Below are 9,509 nucleotides of genomic sequence, written 5' to 3'. Positions count from 1 at the left end.
GGCTTCCGGGACGCAGCCGGGGCCCGCGGGGCTGGGCCAGGCCGAGCAAGGCCGTGAGGGAGGGGGCCTGGTGGCTCTGCAGTACGTGTGAAGAGGCCATCGAGAACCGGAGCTGGGCCCATCACAATGTGTCAGGAGGTACCAGCCGGGAGGAAGGAAAGCCTCATCCCTGTGAGGACGGGGAGGGGCTGGGTCAGGTGCCCGGCAGGACTGTGCCGTCGCTCTCCTCGGAGGTTGTCAGGAGCAGGCTGGATAAAGCTCTGAACACCCTGGTTTGACCTCGGAGCTGAGCCAACTTTGAGGAAGAGGTTGGACTTCCCAGAGTGCCTCCGAACCCAGATTACCCTGTGATTCTCCAGGCTCTTCACCATTTCTCCATTGCTCACAAGATCCTCTTCCATATGAGCCTTGTTCGGGGCCAGTTTACAAATACTAGACCATCCAGGTCACAGCTCTGTTTATTTTTGAGCTTTCTAAACCCACTCTGAATTCTCTCGGGCTTTCTGTTTGCTTCAAAAAGAATCACTAAGTTTTACTGTAACCAGAGTACCTCAACATAAACAACCCTAACCATCAATATTCCTTTTCTTCTGTACTTCCAAGGGCGAACCTTATCTTACTCAGTGCTTTGTTTTCCAAACACTGTCTCCCTTTATTCTTAGTGCCAATGCTCTTCCCTTTCTTTTCCAGTGATCCAAGCAAGCACTCTGAGTGGGGACCCGTCCAAACCTCCAGATCTTGCCATGGCTGTTTACATCTGTTCTGTCAGTCTTTCTTCAAATCTATAATTCACTTACCATTTCTCCTTCTGACTCCCATCTCTTCACACAAGAGCTCAAATGAGCATGGTATTTTTTTCTGCTTTCCCCCACTCTGGATGAAATACAAGGTCTGAATGACAAACTCTTTGTTCATGCATGTTTTACACATTACAGTCCTGCAGCCTGAAGCTCACTCACAGCGCTTGGCTCTGCTCCCTGTAGCCACATAGGAAGTGAAACATCAGGTTAGATCTTAAATTGCTTCCTAATAAAAGTTGAAGTTCCCTAAAGCTCTGTGCATTCCTGCCTCACTGCTTCATCATTTCCTCCCTGTGTCAATGATTTTCTGCTCAGGTGAATAACTGGGAAATATGAAAATACCTTATTTTGTGCTTATTGGATTTTTTTTTTTTTTTTTTTCTCTGACCAGCTGGCATGGGGTTTCCAGCCAATGTTTCTTTAGTTGGTAAAACAACTAAGATGATAGTGTGTGGTATTTTTCATCAAATACTGGCAATTTTCTCCAACCTTGCTGGCTTGGATTTGTGTGCACAGGCCAGCATTCAGAACTGTGACTTCACTAAAATTCTGTAGTGACCAAACTGTCTGTAATATCTCAACAGTCTTACGAAGATTTCACAGGAAGTAAATAAAAAGCTCTGAATCTGATCTGAGGTTCATGCTAACAAAAGCACATGACTGTGTTGCTGTTTCAGCTGCAACATCTGGGTAGCTCATCCTGAGGAGGAATTTCAAAGGTTGGTTCATGGCTCAGGAGGAAATGTCTTTTATTTTACAGTTTGGTCCTTTTTCTGTGTGAGAGCAGTGATAGTGTAACATTTGTTACTGGAGAAGTAGGAACATCCCAGAGTTTAGTCCCTGTAGTACTTATAAAGTGAATGACTCATACATTTTGCCAGCATAATTCTTGCTATGATTCATATTCCCTTGGAAAACCATATTTTATCTTAGAGGTTGGGTGTTTGGTTAAACTGGGAAAGATCTTGGTTTCAGTTTTTCAGCATGACCTTGTAAAAGTTTGAACTAATTTTCTCTCAGAAACTCTGGATGTTAAAGCCATCCTTTGCTTCTCAGAGTCATCTGGAGTAACAGTTGTGGTCTATTGGTGCACTTTTTGAGTGCACAGCGACAGTGAGCTTTGCCTGGGTTGTGATGAGGACCAGGAATCACCCAGAGACATTAACACTGCAGACAACATCTATTTCTCAAAATCACTTATGTAGCACTACAGGAACTGACTGAAATGGCTCATGCCCTCCGCATGCAGGAGGTCCCGTTCGGACATGGGTCTCGGGCCCGTGCTAGGCAGGCCGTCTGACCGGGCCCGGTGTGGTGGCCATGGAGGGTGTCAGGAGCACCCCCCACAGCACGCTGCTATTCAACACCATTGCCGCAGTGAGCAGCATCCACCAGAGGTGCCTGATAACGGGCCAAGCACCTGCTCTCTGGTCTAACTGTGGCTACAGAGATCAAACCTGCCTCCTGACCAGGGAGAGCCCAAGCTGGTTTGCCACTCCTCTCCGTGTCTTCCTTTGGCACTCCTCATGCCTGTGTGCTCTGTACGAGGCACATGGCCTGTCCTGTTGTTGGCCTTCGCCCTCTTCTGCTGCGTGCAGGGCCAGTGCTGACACGGGCTGCCTGGAAGTGGCTGTCAGTGGGCTGGGAAGCCACAGTCAGTCTGAACCCCTGCCAGGCCGGGGAGGGATGTGAAGGAGAGTACTGCTCTGGGAGCAAGCAGATCTCCTGCAACAGGTCTCCCGACCCTTTGATAATAAATGCTAAATTATAGTCTAATTTCCCCCGGATGCCTCATCTTTCCAGCTTGCGAAGATCACATGCAGTGATCAGCCCCAGCTCGGAGAGTCATTATAAAATCAGCACTGCCTCAGGGTTGCGAGGAAATGCACCCCATCTGGCCCATTAATACTTCAATAACACACAGTAATGCAGAGTTTGGTTAACTAATTCATCTGAAGTGATAACATCAGCCATGGCCACAAGAGAGATTTAAAAGTAATATCCCAACAGATACCATGAACAGACAAGGGAGGAAGTTTATCTCCAAGACTTTCCCAAGACGATACTGATGCTTCAATTTGCTTGCTGACAGAGACTGTATATTGTACTGATTATCCATTATCCCCTATAGTCTGGCATTTTATTAGAAGAGCAGGTTTACATGTAGATAAAAGATGGTATGGGACAATATGAAGAGTTTAGGTGGGTCACTGTCCCACTTGGTTCTTGTGAAATTTGTTGCTCGTAAAGATAACCAGTCTGTCCAAGATAAGAAGCAAAATTAGTGGAAAATAGACCTTGAGGGCAAAGCAACAACCACAATATGCTGGTCTCAGGCAAAGGGATTGTCCCGGAGACACCAGGGAGCAGGAGAGGGCACTCTGAAAGACAGGTCTGTCCTGCATCATGAAGCTGTGACACAGCCAGAGACTGCTCATGGCTCCCAGAGACATGCAACAGGAGGCACTGGGAGAGGAGAGGTGCTCTTGGGCATGCAGCTGGAAGACTTCACAGACAGGGCTCAGTGCATAAGCCCTCTGTATGAACTGTACAGTGTTGCAGAGCATGTTCAGGTCCCAGACTTTGCCCTTAAGGTGCTTCAAGGCCTGGCCCAGCACAGGAGAGAGTGCCACCCAGAAGCATCACATCAGCAGTCTGATGGGCTTTCCTGTAGGGCACAGCATGACCCTGGGGCATTGGTACTCCAGGACGAGGCTGTCTCAGACCCCCTTTCCCACTGCCTCTTGGGCCAGGCACAATGCTGCCCACACTGCCAGCACCTCTGAGACAAGGCCAGCTCATGTAAACTGCACAACATGGAATCCCAAACAGACTAGTGTCTGAACATCCTGCCCACGCTGGAAGCACGGCAGGGGTGATCTGCTCCACAACTGAGGGGGATCTGACACAGCGAAGAGCTGGTATAGACTGGGGTAGAGTCTCCTTGGCAGGATGTGGTCGGGGCCAAGAACTGAGGCCATTCTGGGTTGCAGATGAAGGCTTCTTCACTAGTGGTGCTGCAGTGAATTTACCTTGTGTGCTTTCTGCCACGATCAGTGCAGAAGTCAGCATGGGTCTGACACTCCTGAAGTGACAGTGGGCCAAGCAGGGAGTTTGCTCTAAATGTTGCATTTCTTCTTCTGCACTGGATGTCAGAGTAATGTTAATGAGAGCTTGGGGATGGGTTGGCATTTTGCAGCACCAGATTACAAGGAATAATTTTCTTCTTTCTCTGTGGAGTTAGGTTCGGACGAGCAGGAGACTCAGCAAAAGGCATCCAGATCTTGTTCTGCTCTTGCTGCTCCTTGGCTGCCCCACAGCAGCATGCACCATCCCTTTTAGCCTTGAACGCATGGCTGTGGCTGAACTCAGCCCTACTGAGAAGTGGAGGAGATTATGTCCAAAAAAGCAGTGTCACCAGTGAGCTCAGGATACACCTGTGCAGGCAGGAGTGCACACAGGTGTTGGTTTGGCTGGCCAGTACTCCAAGCCCTCTTGGATATGGTGTTACTTCACCCCATTCCCTTCCCTCCTCCATCATTACACAAACTGTCCAGCCTTCAGCACCCACACCAGTGCATTCAGCCTCCCACTTCACTGTGGAGCTCACAGCTCTTCAGAAACGTGATTTCACAACATCTCTGCATGTCCTTGAAACATGTAGGGCATCACAACGTCCTACAAAAAAGGCACAATTTCCTAGTCTAGAGGAGCTGAGCAAGGGAGTCCATAGAGGCATCTACCTTCATGCTAGTTTGGATCATGAAATTACTATCTCTTCTTTAAAAGGGTGTGATTTTCCCCTAGAATAGCCTCAGCCAGCCCAAGGTGACCCTGTGTTTTTACCTCCTATTTGTCTTCACACATTAGTTACCTGCAGGCAAAGGAGTTCTCCTTTTTCAGCAATGAAAGCCAGGCCATAGCAGCCTGTAACATATAAGGACGAGGAGTTTGCCAGCTGCCTGTCAAGGCCGTGGTGATGCTGGCCAATAAAACAGAGTGCTTAAGCCAGAAATTGCAGAACGCCGTGGGTCAACATCAATGCCAGGGCGCAGGGCTGCGGTGCGTGTGGTGCATGCCCAGCATCCAGAGGGTCAACTGTGCCAAGGGCAGGGAGGCTTCCCTGCCACGCCAGGGCTGGGACCACGTCTTTTCTGGTGTCATGAGCATTGGTGGGTGGATGATGCTGATGGGAGAGCAATGGAGAAAACTGGAAATGTTCTGGGAACCTGTGTGAATGTCCTTAAGCCTTTCCTGCCTTCCATGCTTGTATTCAATGAGACAATTAATGATCTGGTCAGGGGATGCTTGATTGGTGTCTTATGTCTCAGGGTGTGTCCTCCAGACAGGTGATCCAGTACCCAGTCTCCTCTCTACTAGCTGGTGTCCATCCTCCAGTCCCTAATGTGCACCTTGGCGGGGTGTTCAAAGCACCAAGATCATTCTCCTGGGCTGTTCCATGCTCATGCTGCTGAGAGCAGAAGTGTGGGTACAAGGTTCCTTATCCTCTGTGCTTTTTCCATGCCCCTGCCCTCACCATCACAGGCAGGACCTTGCCTGCAGGGCAGCTGCAAAAGCAGAAGCATCCTTGGTGCTTCTTGGTTTGTGCTACTCATCTGTGTGCTCTGTTCACATCTTGCATAGACAGAGACCGAGCAGGAAGGCCAGTGTGCATCATACGGGTCTTACCAAAATGAAGGTCAAGAAGCAACTTGATTATTCATATCTACATCTTCAAAGGGAGAAAAAAACAAGCTCTAATGAGCCTTCACATTAGCCATGACCCAGCAGAGAGCAGGACCATCTGGCTACTTCTGTCCTAATGATTATAAATAAAACCTGGAGCAGGGGCATGCAGGGAAACAAGCCATCGGATGGGGGCCTCTGGGCACTAGCTGTGCTCTCTGCCTGAGCCAACACTGGGATACATCGGGTCTGAGCTTGATGTAGCTCTTCCCCCAGTGTCTCTGGGGGAGAGGCAGCACTGCACTGCAGGATATTAGCTTGCTGAAGTTATAGTGATGCTCAGTAGGGCTCCTCAGTCAACAGCAAACTCTGCCTGGGCTATAACCAAGGGACTGCAAAAGTATTTGCAAAAGGAAATAAATCCACAGAGAAAAGACACAGACCAAGACACATACTCTTGCTGCAACTTACAACCCATGGAGTTAATCCGAGTGGTAGCAGCATCCTGCCATGTCTCCCACTTCCCTCGGGGAAGTCCACCCTGGTTATCCCTGGTACCATGCGATAAGGACAACGCTGGAGCCTCCCCACAGAAATGCTCTTCTCTGCCTACATCCCGAGAAAGAGCCACTGAACTGGGAAGAGACTTTCCATGTGACAGTGAACAAAAGAGGGATGACACTAGAGCCACAGTGTCACAAACACTATCCTCGGAGCAAGCCGTCTACCCACACAATTTTATAGAGCTCCCTGGAGGGGCTGATATGATTCAGTTATACCTAAATCTTCTCCTCTAACATCCCTTGACAGGGATTACATGTGAGCAAAGGTTTCTGAGTGAACCTTGCTCCCTGTAAGACTTCTCAGACTCCCTTCCAAATAACAAGTGTATAAAATCCCCAAATCACCAGGTGCATTGTGGTGAGTCTGCAAAATCGGCTGCAGAGGGCAATGGGACAGCAGGGTCTCACAGAGGGTCCCCTCTTGCTCCACATTGCAACATGCAGGATCAAAAGCTCAAGGGATTTCTCTTAAATCCTGCTGAATTCAGCTCTACAGAACCATGGTGGTGGAATTTGCCATCAAACCTGTTGTTTCTGAGTGATAGAGTCACTGCAGTTATCAATGACATCAAGTAATCAAGAACAGATGTCCAAGGAATCCAGGAAGAGAAATCAGTTTGACAATGTTGATTTTGCCATAAATATGGGATTTGAATGGAGGTAATTGATAGGATGACCCCAGGAGGTGAACTTTCATGTGGTTTATCCCTCAGATTAGTGGCATTTTGCTGAAAAAGCCTTGTTTCTCACCAACAAATAATGACAATACTTGACAGAGGAGTGGGGAAATGCTTACAGAATGGCACAGGACATCACAGGGTCTGCCTTGGCCAGTAAAACCTTCAAAGAAACAGAAAATAAATAAGAAAAAATACAGGCAGATGATGAGGAAAGAGAAACAAATTGCTTGGGCCACAGAATTTAGAATGATTTCAGAGAGCAAAGAGCAAGGTGTAACCTGGGGAACTTCATTAAAAAAGAGTTTACATTTCTTATCTGTAATCTCCCACAGACCCCCTGGTCCCATTTCTGACAGAAGAGCAGATGTATGGATATGTCTGACCCCCTGCACAGGCAAATCTCTCTCCCACTTACCCTGGTCGGGGGGATATTGCTTTCTGCTCTTTCAATAAAAGGAAGGCAAACACTCCGCATCCAGCTGCAGGGGCTCTTAATTATTTTCAATTCTGGCTGTCAAAGTATAAATTAAATCAATTCCCATTGTTTCGAGAAGGAAGGGGGTCCTTCTCCCTGTAATTTACTCTTTGTCCTGTGTTCATGGCACCTGAAAGCCCAGACAGCATCATGTAGCTGAATTTGTCACTGGTTTTAAGTGAGTTATGTGAGCAGGAATACAGCTTCCCCTTCCACAGGGAAACTGAAATGTATAAATTGAGGCTTCTCCCACCTGCCATGAACTGCAAACTGCGTTGCCTTAGACCTGGGAGAGGGGGACAGCACGTAGCACTGGAAAAGCAACCATCAAGGCATGTTGTGTATCGCAGTCACGTCTGTTAATCCGAGGATGTGCTCTGGAAATGCCCTGTGCTCTCTGGTTTTCCAGGTGAAAACTTCAGTAAACTGGGACTGAAGTGAACACTGTAGACTACAGTGTAGAGGAAAAGCCTTTAGAGGGGCAGGCAGCAGAAATCGGCTTGAGACCAAGAAGTTTGCTGTAGGAGCAATGCTAAAGGAAATCCAGACACCTGGAAATACACCACCACAGGCAGGGCATGCAAGCAGCCTCAGCTTTAGCCTCAACAGACCCTCCTCCTCCTCCAGCCCCTTACTGTCCAGTTCATCATTCCTGGGCTGCCCTTGGGCTCCATGTGCCCAGGTCCAGCCTTTCCTTCGTTAGCTTTTCCCTTGACAGCTACAGGATGTGGAAAATTGCAAGCATACAGAAAACAGCCTGGGTCTCTGATTTAGGAGGATTTATTGCTGTGCTCTGCTTTTCTCTTCTCAAGACACCTCTGTAGTTATTACTGTACGAGCCAGGAGGTTGGTGTTGTCCCACCAGAGGATTGATCTGGGTCTGATCACACTGTGCAGAGCCAACACTGTGCCTATGTGACTGGCTTCCATCCCCAAACTGAAGCCAGTCTGAGATGTCAGATAGCAGGTAAGGCTCAGTCTGCTTCTGAGACCAAGGGACAGCTAGAGGCAGCATGGAGAAACTTCCCACCCACATGGGCAGGGAGACTGCCTGGTCCACCCAAGGACATAAGCATCAACAAGGGCAAGTGCCAGGTCCTGCACTTGGGCCACAACAACCCCCTGCATGGCTACAGGCTCGGGGAGGGGTGGGTGGAGCTCTCTGGGGGAAGGATCTGGGGGTTCTCATTGACAAGCAGCTGCACATGAGCCAGCAGTGTGCCCGGATGGCCAAGAAAGCCAACGGCATCCTGACTTGGATTAGAAATAGTGTGACCAGCAGGAGCAGGGAGGTGACAGTCTCCTGTGCTCTGCACTGGGGAGGACACACCTGGAGGGTTGTGTCCAGGTTTGGGCACCTCAATCCGAGAGAGATCTGGAGGGGCTGGAGCGAGGGCAGAGGAGGGCAACGAAGCTGAGGAAGGGCCTGGAGAATAAATCCTGTGAGGAGCCAGTGAAGGAGCTGGGAGTGTTCAGTGTGAGGAGGAGGAGGCTGAGGGGAGAGAGACCTCATCCCTCTCTGCAGCTCCTGAAAGGACATTGTGGAGAGGTCAGTGCTGGTCTCTTCTCACAGGGGATCAGGGACAGAACAAGAGGGAATGACTTTAAACTGCAACAGGGGAGGGTCAGACTGGACATGAGGAAAACATTTTTCCCGGAAAGAGTGGTCAGAGCGTGGAACAGGCTGCCCAGGGAGAGGGGAGTCCCCATCCCTGGGGGTGTTTAAGGGTTGTTTGGATGAGCTGTGGGGGGATGTGGAGTAAGGAAGAACTTTGTAGAGTTGGGCTGAGGGTTGGACTCGATGATCCCGAGGGGCTTTTCCAACCTGAATGATTCTGTGACAGGCAGGAGGCTTCACAGCACGGCAAGGTCTCACAAACCAGGCTGATGTCCAGCACTGCCATCATCCCCCACGCGCTTCTGGGAAGCAGACTACATGCAGCTTTGAGAGACTGACTTAAGACCCGACGTGTGTGTCCTTAGCTTAAATGCCAAGAGTCAAGGAAGCCCCAGCCGTGCGCCCAGAGCTTTCTCCAAGATCGGGACAAACTCTGAGCACTGGGACCTCTCCACCTGCTGCCCCAACACCCTACTACAAACCGTACCCGAGCCCAGGTTCCCCCCTTCCTTGGCGGTGCGTGGCTGGGGATGCGGACGGCCCGGCCCGTGCTGCGGGGGGGCTGGAGGAACGTCACCTCCCGCAGCCCCCGGGGAGAAACCCCCGGCCGCTCCGCCGGCTGCTCGCCCTCGTCCCGGGGAGCGCGGCGGTGCCGCTGCCGGCCGAGCTCTCGGCCGAGGATCGGGG

The sequence above is a fragment of the Athene cunicularia genome (genome assembly GCF_003259725.1).
Source record: "Athene cunicularia isolate RWA chromosome 18 unlocalized genomic scaffold, athCun1 chr18_part1, whole genome shotgun sequence".
NCBI classification, from domain to species: Eukaryota; Metazoa; Chordata; class Aves; order Strigiformes; family Strigidae; genus Athene; species Athene cunicularia.
Note: the sequence above shows the minus strand (reverse complement) of the source record.